General features: G+C 40.2%; 2 long non-coding RNA genes across 3 annotated transcripts in view; one reads left to right on the top strand and one right to left on the bottom strand.

Annotated features, from left to right (window-relative positions):
- Positions 1 to 4,056: 4,056 nt before the first annotated feature.
- The window catches only part of LOC103561392 (uncharacterized), a 48,604-nt gene continuing 30,385 nt past the window's right edge, over positions 4,057 to 22,275 (bottom strand). Inside the window, exons 7-8 of one of the 2 annotated variants that reach the window (XR_011542648.1) lie at positions 8,091 to 8,222; positions 4,057 to 7,406 (exon numbers count right to left, since the gene is read on the bottom strand). This is a non-coding gene — a long non-coding RNA (uncharacterized lncRNA). The remainder of the gene's footprint in view (positions 7,407 to 8,090; positions 8,223 to 22,275) is intronic. The other variant, XR_547434.2, reaches the window with a different exon arrangement.
- LOC139084845 (uncharacterized) overlaps positions 5,440 to 22,275 on the top strand; it is a 33,968-nt gene continuing 17,132 nt past the window's right edge. Inside the window, exons 1-2 of the long non-coding RNA XR_011542649.1 lie at positions 5,440 to 5,542; positions 7,372 to 7,443. This is a non-coding gene — a long non-coding RNA (uncharacterized lncRNA). The remainder of the gene's footprint in view (positions 5,543 to 7,371; positions 7,444 to 22,275) is intronic.

Genomic DNA, 22,275 nt, shown 5'->3' with positions numbered 1-22,275 from the left:
AGGACAAGCATCCCCAAAACAGAATCATCTGGCTAAGGATAACCTACCGTGAAATATTTGGCATTTATTACTATTATTTTTAGGAAGAACATAAAACAGATTGGGGGAAAAATGGTTGAATACCTAATTCAAAATATCAGGATGGTGATATCTAGTTTTGAATTTAGATGCTTACTCAGAATTTTAGTAATCATTCCCCCCACCCCGCCATGATAATATTATTTAAGGTAAGATGCAGAAAAATAATTTCCAGTAATCTTTTAATTCAGAGTCTTCGGGGCCATGAAGTGGATGATTTGGTGATTGGGGTGGGTGAGTGGGAGTGTGCCAACTCAAGATATATAATTATTCCTCTTCTTGACTTCGAGTAAATTTGAAAAAAAAAAATGACACAGGAATTAATTGAAGCTTACAGAACAATATCAAATAATTATCCCAAACAATTATCTGGTGTGCTGAGGTGGCACAGACCTTCCTCTACTCCTGTCCAGTCCCAAATCTAGAGCTTTCTCTTTCACTTCCCTGATTGGAGTTGTAGACACTCATCTCTCCAGGAAGACAGAGAATCTTAGCTTGCCTCAGGCCCAGTCCCTGCAGGCCAGAGCATTCTGGAACCCCAGGCCCACCTCCAACAGCAGGCCTAAGGCCCCTCCCTGGTATATGCATTGCTCACTGTTCATGGCTCACCAGTGAGCTGAAGGAGAAATGGAGAACCTACAGAAAGACTGAGAAAGAACCACAGGTGAGCCCATCCTTTGCCCTCCACTATCTCCAAACAAGTGTCTGTCCTTGTCTCAAGGCAATGACGGAGTTAGAGGCAGAGAGGAGAGGCTTGAAGTGTTCTTCAGCGTTGCTCCTTCCTCTTTACAGAACTGACAGCAGCATGAAAATAAGCATTTCCCTTCCCCCAACTGCACACAAGATATTCCACTGAATAAGAAGTGTCATTTCTGCACATTAATCTCCTTTAAGTTCAAGTGATGAGAAGACAATAAACCTAAACTCTCTTTAGCATTTTCCTGGAATCTTGAGAAGCTCTTGCAAATAGTGGAAACGTGTATAGAGAGTATATAATATAAGGTCTTAATGAAGCTTTATCCTATTAAAAATAAGATTTCTATAATGAGGGGAAGGCAATTTGAGAATAGAGGTCTAGGAAGGATAGCACCATTTAAAGTAGGACGTCGGCTCCGTATTAGGGAGCGTGCAGACCACAAGAAGATCACTATCTGCAGTCAGAGGTTTCGAACTACGTTCGAATGGTCTTTATTTTTAACAACTTTTTTTTTAGTTTGTGATCAATAGATTCTCCACTTCATTTAACTTGTAAGAGAGATAAGCCACAATGAAATGATCTGGATCTTAATTTTTCATGCTGAGGAACAGGGCATTTTGCTAATTCCATAATCATATCAACAAACAAACTAGTTTATTCAATTTGTTAGAAAATTTGGAATCGCACTTGAGCAGCTGGCTGTCTTTGCTTGCCAAGTTAATTGTAATGAATGATCTAATTTCTTAAGTAAATGGGTTTGAAAAAAATCTTGGATTAAATAGGTTTGTAACTAAGAAGCAGAATTATTAGGTTACCCCGTTACCAGTACATGAGAAATCCCATTTTGGGGCCCGGGGCTGTATTAACAAACATCACTTGATAATGTGACCTTCTTCGGTCATTGGTCAGCTCCCAAAATTAGCTGGATGAAGCAATTGGAGTATAACATAGCAGTTTGCATTTGAGGGCCAATGCTACATTTGATAGGTCAACATGGGACTGGATTTTTGGTTCCTATTTTTAAAGGATTGGAAGGTTAGGCATGTCCTGGTACTTTAGGTCCTGAATGCCTGGCTCATCTACTTGTGATCATATTCAGTTGTCTCCATGAATAAAGAAAGCCCAATGGCCTGTCTTTCTGGAACAGTCTGTGGTACTAAGACGTGGCCCTAGTATGTGCTACCTTCAGATCTCAACTTTTGAAGGACCTGGCCCACTTATAAGTAAAACAGAAAAAGATATCAAACGGGCTACTTTTAATAATGATGTTATGAACAAGACTATCTGATGTCAATAATGACCAGAGTCTAAGACCCTCCTTTTTGAGCCAAATTGACAAACAGTTTCAAATCCGCCTGCCCCACTGCCTTGCGCCGGCATGCGCTGCTCCCAGACAGTCTCTGCAGGCACGAGTCCTTCTACTGAGTTCCAGGTTTGGGGATATAAACCTTTCCCAGGCCTGCACCCCCTGTAGGCGGTCTGCAGTGTGCTTTCTGACTCATGGCCTCTCTGCCTTCCAGACAGCAGCAACTCCTTTCAGAATTCTCAGGGTGTATGAAAATGGAGGCTGAACATTTCTTTCCTGTTCTGGCCTATAACTAGTTCTTTGAGATGAGAATAAATCACTAACAATGAAACTATTCCATCAGGAGACTTATCTTCTAAAAACTGCTCTCTGGGGAAAGATGGCAGTGTTAATAGATGATCAGACAGATGATCAAATAAATGTCTTCCTCACAGCCACTGAAAATCCCCCAAAGAAGCAATAACAGAGCAGAAAATTATAACAGTGCTGAAGCTAACAAAGTTCTGAACAGCAGATGATAAATCACAGGGGATATTCCAGAGGAAGCACAATTTGAACTAAATGAAAGAGACTCCAGGAGTCAACCTGCAACTGAACTGCTTGGCACATTGCTGTGTGGTGGATGGCACATCGGGGTGATACTGAAGTCCTAGCTAATTCCTTGCAGTTTAGGGGGGCAAGGGCTATCTGCATGGATTGGTTTTGGCAAAGACAGGAAATTCCCTTAAGTTTTCTTCATGAAAGATTGCCAAGAGTGGCAGAGTTGGAGGGTAAATTTTTTCCCCAGTTTTATTGAGGTATAATTGAGAAATAAAATTGTAATATGTTTAAAGTGCAAAATGTGATGATTTGATATATATATATACATACACATGTTATAGGATTTGGAGGGTGAATTTGTCCACCAAACAGTGTTGGAAGTAAAAAGCGCTCCTCAGCCAAGAAAAGCCAATTTTTTTTCCCTCTTTTAAACCAAGGGAAGTTGGTTTAAAACCACCAGGGCTCCTTCCACCTTGAGGGATCGTGGGCAAAATGTACAAACTTCTCATTATAAGAGAAATAAACTGGGGATGTAATTTACAATGTGATGACTCTAGATAACACCGCTGTATAGTGTATTTGAAAGCTGCCAGGAGAATAGATCCTAAGAGTTCTCATCACTAGGAAAAAACCTTTTTTTCCCCCTTTCTTTATTTTGGTATCTATCTGAGATGACGGATGTTAACTAAACTTATTGTGGTAATCAATTCACAATATATGTAAGACACTAAGTCAGTATGCTGTATACCCTAATCTTACACAGCGCTGTAGGTCAGTTATATCTCAATAAAACTGGAAAAAATTTAAAAAATAAAAAATAAACCAAGGGAGCTGTCAGAAAGAAGCGCCCAAAGACACACGTGTGCGCGCACACACACACACATACACTAAAACTATAAAACCAGGGATTTAATAATATTTACACAATATGCAGGCACCCTACTAAGAGCTTCATATGCATTCACTCATTTAATTGTCCTCGCATCCTATGAGGGAAATTCTTGTGCTACCTCTATATTATAAATGGGGAATGGAGACATTAAGAAGTGAGATAACTTGTTCAAGGTCATAAAGTTACTAAGAGCTGGGGCCAGAATTCCAACCAGATTCAGGAATCTGTTCCCTTAACCACTGCACTATTCTTTGCACCACATGGCACTTTGAAGAGATCATTTAGAGAGTCTAACAAATCTGACCAAGAAAAGAGAGAAGATATAATACTAAAAATGGCAAGTTAGCTCATTCAAGCCTTAATATATTTATTGCGTGTCTACTATGTGCCATGCTGGGCACTTGGGGTTTCAGTAGTAGAGACAAGGGACAAATTCCCCTCCCTCATGAGTCTTACATTCTAGTTGGAGAAGCAGAAAATAAGCAAATGAACAAACATATATTTCAGGTAAATTTGTGCCTTAAATAAAGCAGAGCAAGGGGGTTGGAGGGGAGGCTATTTTATTTTTTTAATAACTGAAAATGTGCATTTTGTTTATTGAAATATAGTTGACATATAACATATTGAGCATTTCTGTTTTTATATTTGATTTTTTAGAAATCATCTTTTTATTTTGCCTTTTGTTGAGGTCACATTGAGTTATAACATTACATAAATTTCAAGTGTCCATCATTATATTTCAATTTCTGTGTAGACTATATCATGTTCACCACCCAAAAACTAATTACACTCCATCACCACACACGTGTACCCTGTCACCTCTTTCACCCTCCTCACTCCCCGCTTCCCCTCTGGTAACCACCAATCCAGTCTCTGTCTCTGTGTGTTTGGCTCTTCCAAATTGGATTCTCAGCTATGGGTCTCTGAGGAGACGAAAAATGCAGCTATGGGGAGAGCCAAGCAAAAATCTTGGGAAGTGTGTTCCAGACAATAGGAATAGGAATGCTGAGGTGGGCATAACCTTGGTGTTTTCAAAAAATGACAAGAAATACAGTGAGGCTGAAGCAAAGAGGCAAGAGCAGTAACCTCAGAAAATGACTTCAGAGGGGTAGCTTTGTCTATACTACTCCAAAAAAATATTCTAAGTCTGACCTCAGCGCGCACCCTATTACAGGAATATAGCCACTCTTGTAAACAACCCAAGCTAATTGCTCTGGGGCACTAGGAAACATCTGAAAATACACATATGAGTGATTATGGATATTATAGTTCCTGTGTGCTGTGCCTGAAATGCATTTTTAAACATTAACATGATTCTAAGATGCATTTATTTGGACTCAAATATCAGTTGATGATGCTCTAACTGGTCCTTTGTAAGTGAGTTCAGAAAGCATATTCCAACAGCCACCATGCTGGTGTAATAGTTTAATTTTCCAGAAGGACCCCAAAGTCCTATTTAGCACCTCTGTACTTAATTATCGTACTAATAACCATACATAACTGGGATGACAGCATTATTTCCGTGAGGAAATTAATTCTGGGTTCAACTCAGTGGGGTCAACTCATATCTCCTCACTCTCCAGTTCCCATACAGCCCACTCTGGTTCTGCTGCTTTATGGGGTCTCAGCAGTACTAGCAGCGAGCTTTCTAGGGTTCTTGTGGCATTGGAGGGAGCCCTGGGCAGTTAAAGAGGGTTCTGGTGATCCAAGCGGTAGTAGGGAGTCACACACAAGTCCCCAGAAGCATCAGGCGGGGACAGAGATCCCACTTGTCCTCAGCAGTGGAAGGAAATGGAAAGTAAAAGTGATGAGAAGACAAGCAGCCAAGAGACTAGAATCTCCAGCGATTCCAGCAGAGGGGAGACATTCAGTCTGCAGCGCTGTGTTGCCGACGCCAGGGGGCACCATTGTCACTGGAGGGGTTCTTCTCCCGCAGAATTCACTGTCCTCAGAATTGTATGATGTGGGGGCCCTATTTTCAAGGGGAAATCCAATGAGGTGAACTCCTGAAAGAGACATCTATGTCCAGGTAAGAGATGTTTATATGTCAGGCATTTGTAAGTTGGAAACTGCCTTACAGACTTTTACTTATGTATTACAAAGGTCTCCATATGTTAAAAAATAAATATTTAATAAACCTGGAGATAGAGTAGGATTATTTGGCTTTGTGGGGTCTTTTTCCTTCCTCTCCCCAAAGTCCCCCAGTACGTAGTTGTATATCCCTGTTGTAGGTCCTTCTACTCTGCTATGTGGGATGCTGTCTCAGCGTGGCTTGATGTGTGGTGCTAGGTCGGTGCCCAGGATCCAAACGGTGAAACCCAGGGCTGCTGAAGCAGAGTGCACGAACTTAACCTCTCAGCCACAGGGGCCAGCCCCTGTGTTTTTTTCATAGACCAATTTGCGTTAGCTTAAGTGATAGTTTCTCTCCAGAAGTGCATTTTGGACGCATCTTTCTGGTTGCTTTGTAGATGAATGCAAAGAAAGGTACTGCTGGAGACAGGAAGAATAATTAGTAAGTGATGAAACAGTCTAGGTAAGAGATGTTCAGGCTAAATCTAGGACAGGAGAATTTGACAATGCTTAGGTAGTAAAACTGGACAGACTTGAGAAATTTGATATGAAGGCAGGGAGGGAGAATAGCATAGGATGCTGCCTGGCTCCTGGTTGACTAAGCAGGTGATAGTGAACACTGATGAACAAGCAGTTTTGGGGGAACGATGGTGAATTCTCTTTTAGACATGTTGAGTTTGATGCACCCAGGGAATATCCATATGGAAAGATCCAGCAAGCCTGGAGATCAGTGGGGAGTCCAGAGTTGGAGAGAGTGATCCAGGTGGGCATACTGGTGACAAGCCAGGAGAATGCAAGGAACTGGCGTTAAGAGTTTATAGAGGACACAATGTCTAGGAGAGAACCTTGAGGATCAGCAGCATTTAATGGTCAGATAGAGAAGTAGTGTTAAGAGGTTATGTTCTGGAAAATTGAAGTCTGTGTCTTTTACTGGATTTACAAAGCACCTAAATCTATTTGCTCCTGGCTACTTAATACCGTTCAAGGATGATTGTTAAGAGCACTCACAATGCACATGAAATAGGTTGCTTCTTCCTCCTTTAAACCCTTATAGAAATATGTCTTTATGCAATAATTTGCAAAGAATATAACATCAGTTAAAACAGGATTAAATAAACAGACTTTCGTGACCTTTTACAGGAGACTTTTAAAAGTTATGAATATTGGCATTGACTTAAAAGATTTTGTTATGAAACAATAAACTATTTCTGACAATTTCAAATTGTTTTAGTTAACCCTGTTAATATTGATAAACTTTTCATGTTTTTGAAATTGTCAATGAGTATGTCATCATTCTCTGATCAGAAAACACATCTTAGTTTTTTAATAAAAAAGTAGTTGGAAGCAAAAATGAAAAATATTCACAATGACTGTGTGATGGTTGAATATGTGTTTGTTGTATTGTTAAATTATAATATCTATTTAAATTTCAAAAAATTAAAGTTAAAAAATTGTTTATTTTCCATATTATTCAGCTGCAGCCAGCAGTGAGAAAATGTGATTACAAAGTCCTTTCTGTACATTTCGAATGTGCCAGGATTTAAAATCCATCACCACAATTTATTATGTAATTCATTTATATGTCAAAGACTATATTCATAAATACAAATAAAAAATCATTCTATAATTTTATTTTCTAGTTTTATATTTTTGACCAAAATTCAGTAATAAAGAACTATCAGTATTTCATTAGTGACTGAAGACCAATTCTGTTTTAACATGTGTGATTCTGTTTCTGAGAGATCTCAGTAGAGCTGTGGTTCATTCAAGTTCTGATTCTCCCCACAGGCACAGCCGTCGACTGCCAACATCACAGGAACCAGCTGAAAGGAAGGCATGTAGTCAGAGGAAAACCATCCTGTGAGTGGCCATTTCAGGCCTGTGCCCCTAGACTATTTGGAAGGGGGCTGATGAGGGGACCACAGGAACGGTCACGGCAAGTTCTCAGAGCAGCCTCTAGAGGGCAGAGAAATCACAAGCCTGTGAGCAACTGTGCGCCAACAGCTACCCGGGATTCTGCAGCCTTTCCTTAAAAATGTTATGTGCTGTGCCCTTTCATTTCATCTCAAAGTGACTTGTTTTCATGATACATGGTACCAAATTTCAAAGTTCTTTATATATCTTTATATATATCTCTATATATTCTTTATATATCCTTCCAGAGACAGTGTGTGTGTGTGTGTGTGTGTGTAGTGTGTGTGTGTATTACCCTGCCTCCTCTCTCCTTTTATACAAATGGTAGCATCCATACCCCCCTTCTTTTTTTTTTATTGTGGTAACATTGGTTTATTCCATACATCCTATTCTGTATCTTGCTTCTTTCACTTAATATTATCTTAGATAAAATTCAGTGTAAGAATAGAGGGAGCCTTCTATTTTCTTCTTGTTTATGGCTGCAATTATTCTAAATATGAGTGTGCCATAAGTTTTCAACTGATATTTCAGTAAAGGGCATTTCGTTGTATCTGCAGTACTACAGAATCTTATGCATGCATAATTTCACTTACGCATTGAGTACAACTGTAGGTTAAAAACAGGGAATTGCCTCCTGAAGCTGTGGGGAGCTGGCACATCTGAAATCCCTAAGGCAGGCTGGCAGGCTGGCAACTCAGGCAAGAGTCGATGTTGCAGTCTCGGGTCTGAAATTTGTAGAGCAGGCTGGTAGGTTATGAACTCAGGAAGGATTTTGTTTTTTAATTTCTGTGGCTAATTCATTCATGCATTCACTTTTAATTCAGTCAAAAAGTATTCAATATGTTCCAGGCTCTATGCTAAGCACAGGGTACATAATGTGAGTAAACATTTGGGTGTTTTGGACTCAGGTCCCATTCTTAAGGTGCTTTCACAGACTTTTGATAAATCTGTCACATTTATGTCAGTTGTTCTATTTTCCCTGCCTGAACCAAGGAGACACTTACTTCCTCTCTCCTCATCCTCCCTTATTGACCCCAAATTATTTCCCACTGCCCTGCTCATGCCTGCAATACTGTTTTGACTGGCTTAGACATGTGACACTCCCCAACCCCGCAGCTTTCATAGACAGGCAGAGCTGCTGGTTGCTCAGGCGCTCTGCATTCAAGAACACAGTCTCCAAGAAACGAGCCCTGGTTGCTGTAAGCCCCATCCCCCTTCTCTGAATCTATCTGATCCCCAGGGGTCGAGCCCCACAGACTTCTGCCAGTGATCCCTGTGAAGCAAGACCCAAGGGGGCCTCCCGGGAAGTATCCCATGATGCTGGGGAAGCTGGATGTCCACCTTAGGCTCTTGCGCTCTTTTTCCCACTGGAGAAACCATAGACAGAGGGAGTTCCTCTCAGTGTGGTGCTGTGCTGGCCTAGCGGAGGGGCAATGCGGTCAAAGTGAAAATGCCCCTCTTATCCTTCTGACGCGGTGCTACTTGGTCTCTGTGCTCCACGGTGGTGGTTTAGCTCACCCCCTGGGTTTTGGGCTTGTCATAATGGTGTCTCAACTATGGATAGTTGCTAGCTTGTCTTCTTGTGAGGGAGACTGAAGTCAGGAATGGGCTATGTTGCCATCTTGATGACATCATTCTCCAGGAAGGATTTCTATAGTATAGTCTTGAAGCAGAATTCCTTTTACTTAGGGAAACCTCAGTTTTTGTTCTTAAGGTCTTCAACTGGTTGGATGAGCTCCCCCCACATCATCAAGCATAATTTCCTTTACTTAAAGTCAACTGACTGTAGATGTTAACCACAGCTACAAAATACCTTCACTGCAACATCTAGACTAGTGTTTGACTAGACAAGGGGCACCATAGCCTAGCTAAATTGACACATAAAATTTAACTGTTGTATCAAGTTACTCTCCCCAGAGGCTGTACTGATTCACTCTCTTACCTAGAATGTTTGAGAGTATCAAGCCCAAGGTAGCATTAGAGGATATTCATCAAAGCATTTTGAAAGAGGCTCTGGTTTGCTTCTGTAAACCGCCTTGTACTATTATGCTAGTAAATAGGAATACTTCCACTTTAGTTCTCTCTTAGGATGTGCAAGAGACTGTACTTAATTTTTCTGGTGAAGATGGGAAAAATGATATTAAACTGGATTTTTCTGGTCTCCTTTAAATTTTAAATTGCCTCTGTAAACAATGTCTTTTCCAAAGAAATCTCTCTCCCCCTCAGGACACTGCTTCCTCTGCAGGCTTCTCAAGGAGAGTGCTATCTTCTTTGCTTCTTCCAGATCATTATACCTCCTCCCTAAAACGCCCACTCTTGAATCTCATGTCCCCAGACTTTTCAACCACTTATTTTCATTATTGGTGTTCACTACCAACCCCCAGATCACAGTCCCTCATTTCTCTGTTTTTTAGTTCCTGGAACACTGTTAGTCCCTTCAACTCTATTTCTGTCCTAATGATTGGCTATATTAATAGCTACATAGGTGAAGCTTTCACATTCTGTTCTGGTTGAACTGGATTTTTAAGGATGAGTAAGGATCTAGGCAAACAAGGTGGGAAAGGGCATTTTGCTAGATATAGGAACTTCTATAAAAGCAAGAATGTGAGATTAAGGTTTTGTGCATAGGGAACTACAGAGTGAGGTTCAAGTTAAGTAGGGGCAAGACCACAGCCAACCATAATTATCATAATTTAGCTAGACTCTACTGAGTAGATGATGAGAGTCACACAAAATTGAAATGTAGGCGTAACAGGCTAAAATTTGTGTTTATAAAGATACCTCTGATTGTAATGTAGAAGATGGATTGGAGAGAATTGTTGCCAAGGATTCTACCAGGCTAAAACAGTTTATCTCTTGGTGGCATATTATTTCTCAGACTGTATATTTATTCATTGTGCCACATCCTGGATTTGAGAGGCCAAGATAAATATTTCCTGACTGGCATTGTCACCCACGTCACTGGACTCGAGTTATGCTCAGTGGTTAAACATCTCCAGGGTACCCAAAAGAAGTTAGATGGTTGGGGTATAGTTGCCCTGTGAGTCCTCTCCTTTAAACTGAGTAGGACGAGGAGAGGTTTCACTTTAATTTCTCTGAAGATGGATAGGGGTAGAAAAATACAATGTAGGGGATAAGTGCGTAGTTTTGGAGCCAGAAAACCTGGGTTTGAGCCTGAGGTCTGTTTCCTATTGGTTGTGTGATTGAGCCAGTTAGTCTCCCATATGCTTTTCTCCTCCAATAAAATGTAAAAATGGGAATAAAAATAATACTTTTGCCACAAGGTTATCATCCAAAGTACACTTGGAGCAGTGCCTAGCATATACTAAATCTTAATAAATGTTGGCTATTGTTACAGCTGTTTATATTACTTTGTAGCAAGGCTAACTCTTTGGGGAGAATCTTTTGTTTAGTGTTTCGAACTCCCACATGTAAAGCATGAGTGAAGAAATTAGTTTAGTAGGTTGCTACAAGAATGAAATAAAGAAGAGGTAGAATATAAAGTTGCAATAAAATAATAAACCACATTTATATTAGCTTTGTTGCTTTTTAACTTTATCATATGGAATAAAGATATTACCTGATAAAATGTTTCACTTATATGGTATGTTTGTATGTGTGTATGTGTACTGGATCATCATGTAAAATGCATTTTTAGTCTAGGTCACAATAAGAAAAATTTTAAAACACTGTTTCAAAAGAAGCAGTGAGGCTAAACACCCTGAGGCACTATCAAAACATGAGACTCCCAAAAGTTGCAACTTGTTCCATCTTAGGAGGAAGAGGAAAATTCCTGACCCCTAAGCCTCTGCCGTTCCTGTAGGACTTTCCAGGGATCCATGGTTGATGAGCAGAATGTAAAGGGGAGACCTTTTACTTACTTTACTGTCTGCCCTCTGGGCATGCCCGAAGTCCCAACACTTGACTGAGGTCCTAATGATACCATTAAACAAAACAAAGCAAAAACAAAAGAAAAAAGCCCTATATTAGAACTCCTTCAATCTAGCCAACATTTGGGAGGGTGTACAAATAGATGGGAAGTAGCTGCTGTGAAGGGGCACCAGGATCCCTAGTATGTCATTTCCACCATGCCTATCTATTAAGACCATTACCATGTGGTTGCATGGGGCAGGTAGAAATTCTGTAAATAGCAGATGAGTTTCCCTCAAAAATCCTCCTGTGGGTCAAAAATGCATGGAGGAGGCTAAGGAGAAAATTTTCATTCTTCCCTCCGTCACTTTGACCCTTTCTGCTACTGCATGCCCCCATTTTTTTTTTTTTTTTTAACTTGGCCATGTAAAGACAGAAAAAAAGATATGGGGGAAGAGTATAAAAAAAAAGAATTTAAATAAATGTCTAATAGATAATATGGAAATAAATGAAATTTAAAAATAGATTTAAAAAGACCTGAAAGCCTAATACACAAAAAACAAAAAGGTGGAACTAGAAAGATAAGTTTTAAGATGAAAGTACAACCTATGAGATCCTAAACATAAAACAGTAAGGCAACCAAAGTTACGAATTAATAGGACAAAAAGGAAAGAAATTCAGGGCAAGAATTTTGGGTGGTGAGATTTTATGATTCTTTTTCTTTGTTAAAGCTTTTTCTAGAGTTGTGTTATTATTTTCAAATTGTTTAAAAACAAAAGCCTTAATTGTGTCTGTGTATGTGTGTGTGTGTGCGTGTATAAAACAACAGATAGACATGGGGGATAAGTGCTCCCCCATGGCTAAAATTTCTGGCTAAAATCAGAGTTGCTCCTTCCAACAAAGCCCAGACACAAGTGGGTGGCTCACTCTGGTTCAGTTCCTGAGGAAACCCTGAAAAGGGGCAACACATTTACATACAAACGCTCAGACATGCAAGCAAATGTAGGCTTCTCGAATATTCCATCACTGACCTAATCCTAGTTGTGAGGACTCTATGCCATGGGTAGTGAAGGAGGGCAGAGGGACACATATCTGCCAATTCACATTATTTCAGTCCTTTTCAATTCACATAGTCTCTTTCAAGTAAATACTCCATCATGAAATTTCTTCCTTCTCCCCTTTCACTTCTCCAAGATGGTGTCTGCATTCATTTGAGCTTGGGGGAGGCTGCAAGGGGCCACGAGGAATTGAGGGATTTCATATTCACATAGTAGGGGAACAGTCCTTCTGAGCCCTCCCTGGTTCCTGCTCTGAGGTTTGGCATCCTCTGAAGTGTTACTGACTGGTCATCCTGGGGGTGTTGGATATTGTGATGGCACTCATACCCAAAGTCCCACCATTTGCCCACAGTTTTGAAATCCTTGACATCTCCTCATCCCAGGCCTTAGGGAGTCCACTGGTCATCTCAGCACCTCTTTGCTCCTTCTCAGGGCACACATCACTGTCTGGATCCCCTACACACTCCGCTCAGGCCCGGGGGACCAGGGGAGGCATTTCACCTACCTGTTTTCTTCTAGCACATACAACATGACCTGTCCTTGGAGGCTCTCAGCTCCCCCACTTTATAAATGGTGAAGGAAGCAACTAATTCCAAGGTTCCCTCGTAGCTGTTTAGATTTCTTCCTCTCTGGGATTTGGTCTGGAGCAGGTTGCCAGAACAGGTATATCTTCTTGCTCCTCCTTTCTCTTCTCTCCTTCTCACCTTCTCTGGGAATGAGAAGAGTAGGCTTTACCCTTCACGAGTGGCAGGGATCTCCCTTATAGAGAGCCTTGCTTCTTCTAGTCCCTGGATTGATGGGGAAGTCAGCAAAGTTTGAATCTTGAAATGCTAATTGGAACTTAGGGAATTTAGAAAATCATTTCTCTCCCAATAAAACTTATGTTAGTAAATTTTTGCTAGGGATTCAAAAGAAGACACATCTAGATCTTTCTTCTGGGAAGGAGATGGTTATGAGGGTCCACAAGGAGGTTTGTGAGATAGAGATGGCTTCCCAATAGGCAGTGCCTTTCCTGGCAGCAGCCCCTTCCCTCAGGAATGGAGAGGAGGCAGAGTGCAATGTCACATTCACCCTCTGGCCTTTCACACTCCATCTCAGAGTTTCGCCTCTAGCTGTCTTTTCTGACTTGGAAGCTGTGGCCGGCTCTTGGTGACTTTGCAAGGCTGACTCAACAAGCACCATCCTTCCAGCTATGCGGAGAATATGGTGTTAGATACAGTAGGATGCTGGTTCCTATGGGATTTATGGAGATTCTGAATGTGAGGCAACTTCTGAAGTGTTTGAAATAGCCCCTTGAAATTTCTGGTATGGGCTAATCATAAGGAGTCTACACAGCAGGTAGACTTATAAACAGGTCTTATCTTATTTCCATTTAGACCAGGGTTTCTCAGCCTCAGCACGATTAGCATTGTAGGTTGGATGATTCTTTGCTGCGGGGCTGTCCCGTGCATTGTAAGATGTTGAGCAGCATCTCTGGCCTCTACCCACCATATGCTAACCTTACTTCCTCCCAGTTATGACAACCAACAATGTCTCTAGACATTGTCGAATGTGTCCTGGGAGGCAAATCACCCCTGCTGAGAAACACTAGTTTAGACCTTGGTCTTATTTTGATGTTGTTGCAATGCTTTAATTGTGTGCTTTTGAAAAATATGGAAATATCTTATTTTTGAGATAGTAAAAATCATAAAATATTTGCCCAGAAGAACCAGTTTTAGCATTTTGGTAGTTTTCTTCCAATACATTAACTTTCTTTTCCTGTCTATACTCATATAAATATTTAAATGACTTTTCATTACAAAAATGGTATTTGCCATTCTGTTCTGGATTTTGCTTTTATATTTAATAATATATTGTAGGCATCCTTCCATGTCAGTAAACACAGATCTACATCATCATTTTATTTTATTTTTATTTATTTTATTTTATTTTTTTGAGGAAGATCACCCCTGAGCTAACATAGGCCAATCCTCCTCTTTTTGCTGAGGAAGACTGGCCCTGAGCTAACATCCGTGCCCATCTTCCTCTACTTTATATGTAGGATGCCTGCCACAGCATGGTTTGAAGAGCGGTGCCATGTCTACACTGGGGATCCGAACCAGCGGACCCCAAGCCACCAAAGCAGAACGTGCGAACTTAACCGCTGTGCCACCTGGCGGGACCTACATCATCATTTTAAATGCATAGTATTTTTCACTGTATGGATGTCAATTTTATCAATTACCCTTTGATATATGTGTTTACAATTCTTTGCTGTTACAATCAGTGTTTTTTTTGTTTTTTTTTTTTAATGCACCTTCCTGCGCTTACTCTATTATTTCCTTAGGAAAATTTAAGATGTATAATTACTAGGACAAACAGTATGCACATTTTTATAAATTTATACCAATTGGGCATGAATGTCTTTTTCCCCACACTCTCTCCTAACTAGGTACTCACATTCCTTTTAATCTTTGCCATTCTAGTTATGCTGTTTCATTGTTTTGATTTGCATTTGTTTATTAGCAAAGCTGGACATCTTTTTTTTTTTTTTTAAAGATTTTATTTTTTCCTTTTTCTCCTCAAAGCCCCCTGGTACATAGTTGTATATTCTTCGTTGTGGGTCCGTCTAGTTGTGGCATGTGGGACGCTGCCTCAGCGTGGTTTGATGAGCAGTGCCACGTCCGCGCCCAGGATTCGAACCAACGAAACACTGGGCCGCCTGCAGCGGAGCGCGGGAACTTCACCACTCGGCCACGGGGCCAGCCCCAAGGACATCTTTTGATGTATTCATTGACCATTTGAGTTTCTTATTTTAGCTTGTCTGTTCATATCCTTTAACATTTTTATGGAGGTGTTATATTCTTCGTATTAACTTGTAAAATACATGTGTGTCTCAAGATTATCAACTTTTGTTTATCACGTTCTAAATGTTTCCCAGAATGTTTCCCAGAATTTCATTTTATTTATGTTTCTCTCATAAACAAATATTTAATTTTTAATATAATCAGATTCATCAATAGTTCCTTATTGTTTTTACTTTTTTGGGTCATGTTTAGGAAAACCTTTCCCATCCCAAGATTATAAAATATTCACCTATATTTTCTTCTATTTCCATTTTAGTGTGTTTTACAATTTTTTTATTATCCTTTAAATTTATTCTTCATTTCTGTAAATTTTGCCTTCTGCTTGTTTTTAGGTTCTTTCAGCTTGCCAATTTATTTATTTTACACCTCTTTTCTGAGTTTTTGAGTTTCTGCTTTGCAGTATTTCTCCATAAAGGCAACTTCTTTTAAGTTTAAAAGATTCATATTAAGTGCTCGAATTTCAACTGCTTGATATCTATAGTTTTCTGACGAGTGTGCTTCCCCTATTATTAAGTTTTGCTGGTGTTTTCACAATTTTTTTTTCTTGCATTAGCTTTGCACGATGCTCTGCCAGCTTTTTATTTTACGAGTCATCATTTAATGATTTGAGTCTTCTTGGAAAAAAGGTTCCCGGGGGCAGAGGTTGGGCAGACAGGCCAGGTTGGCGGAAGGCTTTCTCTTTTGCGTCCTGACGGAGAGCTGACTCCCCGTGAAGGGGGCTTGCAGCCCAGGTTGCTGAGCAGTGTCACCCCCTTTCCTTCTTTGAACCCAACTTGGTTCAGGAAGACTCTGGCTGCCCCATCACCCCACCCTCCCTTCCTCTCAACCCATTTCCTCCACTTGTTGTAAACAAGAGACACTGCTTTTGCCTTTAAGATGAGCTCCCATTTTCAAGAAATGCATTTCTGCCGAGCTCTTTAGCATTCTCTAGACTTCTTTCCACCAACACCCGCATGGCTTCTGGCCAGTCTCTGCCGATTTTGTCAGTTCTTATAAAAGTTTTAGAGTTCACATAGTATATCTGCCTCCAAGTTTTGCTGAAAATGGAATTTGTGGAATTTTATTCATTCCCACTTTTGCTTTTATGTGACTTCCATAAAGCGAACAGGGAAAAATCCTAACTTAGGTAGCCATGTTTATCCTGGAAGTCCTATTATTTTTAAACATGATTTTTGTTACTGGCAATTTTTAAAAAATAAACTGTTATTCAGTCTAATAGTTGTTAGTAGTACTTCTAGATTTGTGGGGAAGCAGTCTGTCATTTAAAAATACAGATAATTTTTGTCACTCCCTCTTCAATATTTATAGCACTCTTTTTCTTTTTTATGAGGAAGATTAGCCTTGAGCTAACTGCTGCCAATCCTCCTCTTTTTGCTGAGGAAGACGGGCCCTGAGCTAACAACCATGCCCATCTTCCTCTACTTTATATGTGGGATGCCTACCACAGCATGGCGTGCCAAGCGGTGCCACGTCTGCACCCGGGATCCAAACCGGCGAACTCTGGGCCGCTGAAGCGGAACGTGCGCACTGCACCACTGGGCCGGCCCCCAACACTTAATTCTTTTTCTTGTTGTGTTGTTTGGCTAAAACATTTTGGAAAAAAGTATTATTGGTGATAATTTCCTTCTTTTTCTTGTTCCTCACTATAAAAGAATGCCTTGTGATTTCGCCATTAAATGAATCATTGCATATTAGACGCATTGTTAGTTTCAGGTTTGGCCTTACTCTCCAATCAGGGATGGCAACTATCTGGCCTGTGTTCCAGCTCTCTCTCCTCAAAACCAATGACAAAGGCTCTTGTCATGGCACTTTTTCCCGCTGAACCTGAAGGGACTTTAGATCTGAGACAAAATCCGCTTGCCATTCTTGTTCTCAACAATAAAGCATTTGTATTTCAATTGAAGTAGGTCACTGACTGAGACCAGATTCAAGCTTCTAGAAGAAATAACGGTTGGAGAGAAAATTATTAGTTAATTTTCAATGCATCTTTTCTCCTTCATCAGCACAGAGGTGGCATCCATGACAGTAGACAAGATCACCCAGGGCAGTGATTTTTATAAAAAAAGAAATAAATAAGTGTTAAGGCATGAGAGACAATAAGTAAGCCTGAGTTGTGCCAACATAAAGGCCAGCATTTACCTCCAGCAGATATTGGGGCCTCTATTCCCAGAGGTTTCTGAGAGCCCTCCCTGCTTTTCCTCCTGCCTCTGTTCCTGATGTCCTACCTCACATGGCAGGCTATAGCCTCTGTGGTCCTGGGGGTCTGACCTCTTGCTTGCCTGTGCACATGCTCTTTGTTACCTAGCAACTTTGACTGCCCAGCCTAAGACCAGCTGATGACCAGTGATCAGCATCATTTTTATTCTTGTTACAATACCAGAATGAATCCAGTGAGAAATTTTCCACACAAGAGAGAGCACACTTGCTATTTTCTTTCAACTCCAGTTTATGCTGATCTAGGGGTAGGAACACAAATTTTTGTTAAGTGTTTTATTTGGGTAAGTGTACATTTGCTACTGTAATATGGATCTGGCAATGAATCTGGAAATAACTTCTGAGGCCATCCCCTCTCTAATCCTTTTATTTCCACATAAGATTCCTATGTCAAATCAACCAAAACATAAGCTCATGAACTCTATTTTTACTAACTCTGATATCTTATTAATGGCAAGGGCATGATGTTTTAAACCTTAGTCAAAAGAATTCCTTGAGAAAATAATTTTCAGGTTGTTTTCCCTGATCAAATACAGAAAATAATGCTTTAGGCTTCTTCTTATGCCTCAGATTATTGGTATGCTTAAAAATTCTCAATCTTCTAATGACATAAAGAGATGGAAAGAGATTCCATGCACGTAGACTAGAAGAATAAACATAGTTAAAATGTCCATACTACCCAAAGCAACCTACAGATTCAATAAAATCCCAATCAGGATCCCAATGACATTCTTCATGGAAACAGAGCAAAGAACTCTAAAATTCATATGGGGCAACCAAAGACCCCAAATTGCTAAAGCAATACTGAGAAAAAAGAACAAAGCTGGAGGCATCACAATCCCTGACTTCAAAATGTACTACAAAGCCATAGTGATCAAAACAGCATGGTACTGCTACAAAAACAGACACACAGATCAATGGAACAGAACTGAAAGCCCAGAAATAAAACAGCACATATATGGACAGTTAATCTTCGACAAAGGTGCCCAGAACATATACTGGAGAAAAGACAGTCTCTTCCATAAATGGTGTTGGGAAAACAGGACAGCCACATGCAAAGGAATGAAAGTAGACCATTATCTCACGTGATACACAAAAATAAACTCAAAGTGGATCAAAGACTTGAAAATAAGTCCTGAAACCATAAAACTCCTGGAAGATAATATAGGTAGTATACTCTTTGACATGGAACTTAAAATGATCTTTTCAAATACTGTGTCTTCTCTGACAAGGGAAACAAAAGAAAAAATAAACAAGTGGGACTTCATTAGACTAAAGAGTTTCTGCAAGGCAAACGAAACTAGGATCAAAACAAAAAGACAACCCACCAATTGGGAGAAAATTTTTGCAAATCATATATCCAGTAAGAGGTTAATCTCCATAATATATAAGGAACTCACACAACTGAACAACAAAAAACAAACAGCCTGATCAAAAAATGGGCAGAGGATATGAACAGACATTTTTCCAAAGAAGATATACAGATGGCCAATAAACACATGAAAAGATGTTCAACATCACTAATCATCAGGGAAATGCAAATCAAAACTACACTAAGATTCATGCCTGTTAAAATGGCTATAACCACTAAGACTAAAAATAACAAATGTTGGAGAGGGTGTGGAGAGAAGGGAACCCTCATCCACTGCTGGTGGGAATGCAAACTGGTGCAGCCACTACAGAAAACAGCATGGAGATTCCTCAAAAAACTAAAAATAGAACTACCATATGACCCAGCTATCCCACTACTGGGTATTTACCCAAACAACTTGAAATCAACAATCCAAAGTAACATATGTACCCCTATGTTCATTGCAGCACTATTCACAATAGCCAAGACATGGACACAATCCAAGTGTCCCTTGACTAATGATTGGATAAAGAAGACGTGGTATACATATATACGATGGAATACTCCTCAGCCAGAAAAAAAGACAAAATCATCCCATTTGCAACAACATGGAGGGACCTGGAGGGAAGTATGCTAAGCGAAATAAGCCAGACTGAGAAAGACAAACACCAGATGATTTCACTCATATGTGGAATATAAACAAGCACATGGACAAAGAAAACAGCTCAGGAGTTACCAGGGAAAGGGGGATGGGGGGTGAGCACAACGGACAAAGAAAACAGCTCAGGAGTTACCAGGGAAAGGGGGATGGGGGGTGAGCACAGGGGGTGAAGGGGAGCACCTACGTGGTGACAGACAAGAAATAATGTATAAGTGAAATTTCACAATGATGTAAACTTTTATGAACTGAAATAAAAAAATAATTCTCAATCTTATTACCATGAAAGTGTGAAAAAGAAAGCTGACTGCAAATCTAAGTATTTGGTGCATTTTGCCATGCAATATAATAAGTAATATTATACATTATTTAGGAGCACTGTTCAAGTATTTTGGAGGTTAATAGAGAAAGTCATTTCCAAAATGATTCTATATCTGAGCTTTTCTAAGAAGAGTCAAATGTCTATAATAATAATTCATTCACTCTGCTATGGCCTAAAAAGAATGAGTTGTTTAGTTATTAAGAATATTGACTTACAAATGGCATTCCCATGCTCCCATCCCATGCATTGTATGTTGACTGAGCATGATATCAAGGCCTAAGAGTCTGTAGGGGGTACCCTTCAATCAAGTGTTGGTTTCAGGAATATTATAAGATTCAGTCTATTAATAGCTCATAGAAAAGATTAAACATGAGACAGGTACTAAAATGGACAGATAGTGCTACGACTTCTCCAATTCTTTGGAAATTCACTTTACGAGTTGTACTTCTTAGAATTGAATGAATTCTCTTTTGGTAGCACACTAATGTTCTCTGTAATTGCAGATGTGTGATGACTTGGGGGTACCTTCAAGGAATCACTCTCAGCAGCAAAGAGCTTAAGGAGAGGTGTTTCAGAGGTGGCTCAGCTTCTGCCATCATCTCCTGGCATTCAGCTGGGGTGGGGTCGCCACCTCTCCTCTGGAGCCTAAGAGCCTAGGTTTATGGTTTCTCCCTCCTTGCTTTCCTTCTCCAGTGGTAACCCTTCTCTGACCCTGTTCACTGCTGTGCAGCCTCTGGGGTCAGCTCAGGTGCAGAGCTACTCATTATGTTACTGTGAGGAAATTCTAGGGTGTGAACTAGGTGGTTGAGGTAAATTACAGGTGTGGTATCTCATTACTCAGTTTAACAACAGTTTTGAGCATAAAACATTCTTTCAGTCATTCTCTGTCATCATTCTCATTACCGGTCCCAAAGCCAATTTCTAGACTATTTTGATTGGATTACCCAGTTCTGAACACTCTCCCAGACCTCTAGATTCCTGGAGACTTGGGGCCTTTTGAATTCTGGGTCCCAGGTCTGCTCCTTCAGCTTCATAGTTAACTGCTGGTTAAGAGAGCTATGAGTCAATAGGGTGGTTATTGGTTAGTTAGCCTACTTTTGATGAAAAATTCTCGGAAGCTCTTTGTCTCAATTTCTCTCTCTCTGTCTTATATGAGTCTTATCCCCTTTCATTCACAGCACTGACTAGTTGAATGAACATTAAAACTGGAACCCAGAAGATCTGAGTTTGGCTCCTAGGTTTGTCACTTACTAGCAATTTTGCCTGAGAAATTCCTTTAAGTCTCTGAACTCCACTTTTCTCACTGACAAAACGCAGAGACTCTGCCTTTCTTACTTCACTGGGTTGTTGTGAAGATCAAACAGCATAATGAAGGCGACAGTCATGTGTAGCTTCATATTCCACTATAAGAGATTGTGATTCCATTTAAAAAGACAGTTTTAAAGGTGACAGAGATTTGGCGAAGAAATGAAACACTACCCAGTGGCAGGTGAATTAACTATGATCAATGCTTCCTAAATCTGCATGAATATTAGAATTAGTGGGGCCAGAAAAAACGGTGTTTTTATAAGAGGGCCACAGGTATAGGATTTCCAGATAAAATACATATTGCATGGCACATGGGGCATACTTATAATAAAAAATCATTCATTGCTGACCTGAAACTCAAATTTAACTAGGGATCTTGTATTTTTACTTTTTAAAGCTGGCAATCCTACACAGGTAATTCTCATGAGCGATCTGTTTTTGAAACTACTGACCCAGATCCTGGGTAGGGCCTGCTATAAAACGAGGAAATGAGCTGCCTACACGGCAGGATTTCAGATGCCCCAGGGAGATGATCATGGTGTTTTCCTAAGAGAATAAAAAATCCTGCCTCACCATCTCCTCTAGGCTTCACATTTTACTCTTAGAATTTTATACATTGTAAATGTGAATATCTGAGGGAGGGGTAGAAACTTCAGGTAAGTATCAATTATTTACACTTTACTGTAGCTGAACAATCTAAAAATACGTTTCTGAGAGTGAGTAAAGAGCATACGAGGCCCTGATCTCTTTGGAAAGGGGAGGATGGTAGCCTGACTTGTAATCCCAGAGCAAGAGGCTAAAGATACATTTTGCCCACTCCCCAGACCTGCCTTGGATCTGCCTAGTTCTCAGTTACAGTGAAGCCCAGCCAGATAGCTAGCTGTGCAACCTCTCTCCATTCAGTGGAAGAGAAGTAGCAGGAATGAGCCTGGGGGAGCAGTAAATTTAGCAACGCGGTACCAGTTGGTGGATCATGACAGAGGATAGAAAAACAGCCCAGATTTTCTTGTTATTCTAGTTCAATGCTGTCCAATAGAACTTTCTTCAATGATGGAAATGCTCTGCACTGTCCATTACAGTAGCCACAAGTCACCACTGAACACCAGAGATGTTGCTAGTACACCTGAAGAGCTGAATTTTAAATTTTATTT

This window comes from Equus przewalskii, chromosome 7 (assembly GCF_037783145.1).
Source record: "Equus przewalskii isolate Varuska chromosome 7, EquPr2, whole genome shotgun sequence".
In the NCBI taxonomy this organism is placed as follows: Eukaryota; Metazoa; Chordata; class Mammalia; order Perissodactyla; family Equidae; genus Equus; species Equus przewalskii.
This window is presented reverse-complemented; position numbering and strand designations above follow the sequence as displayed.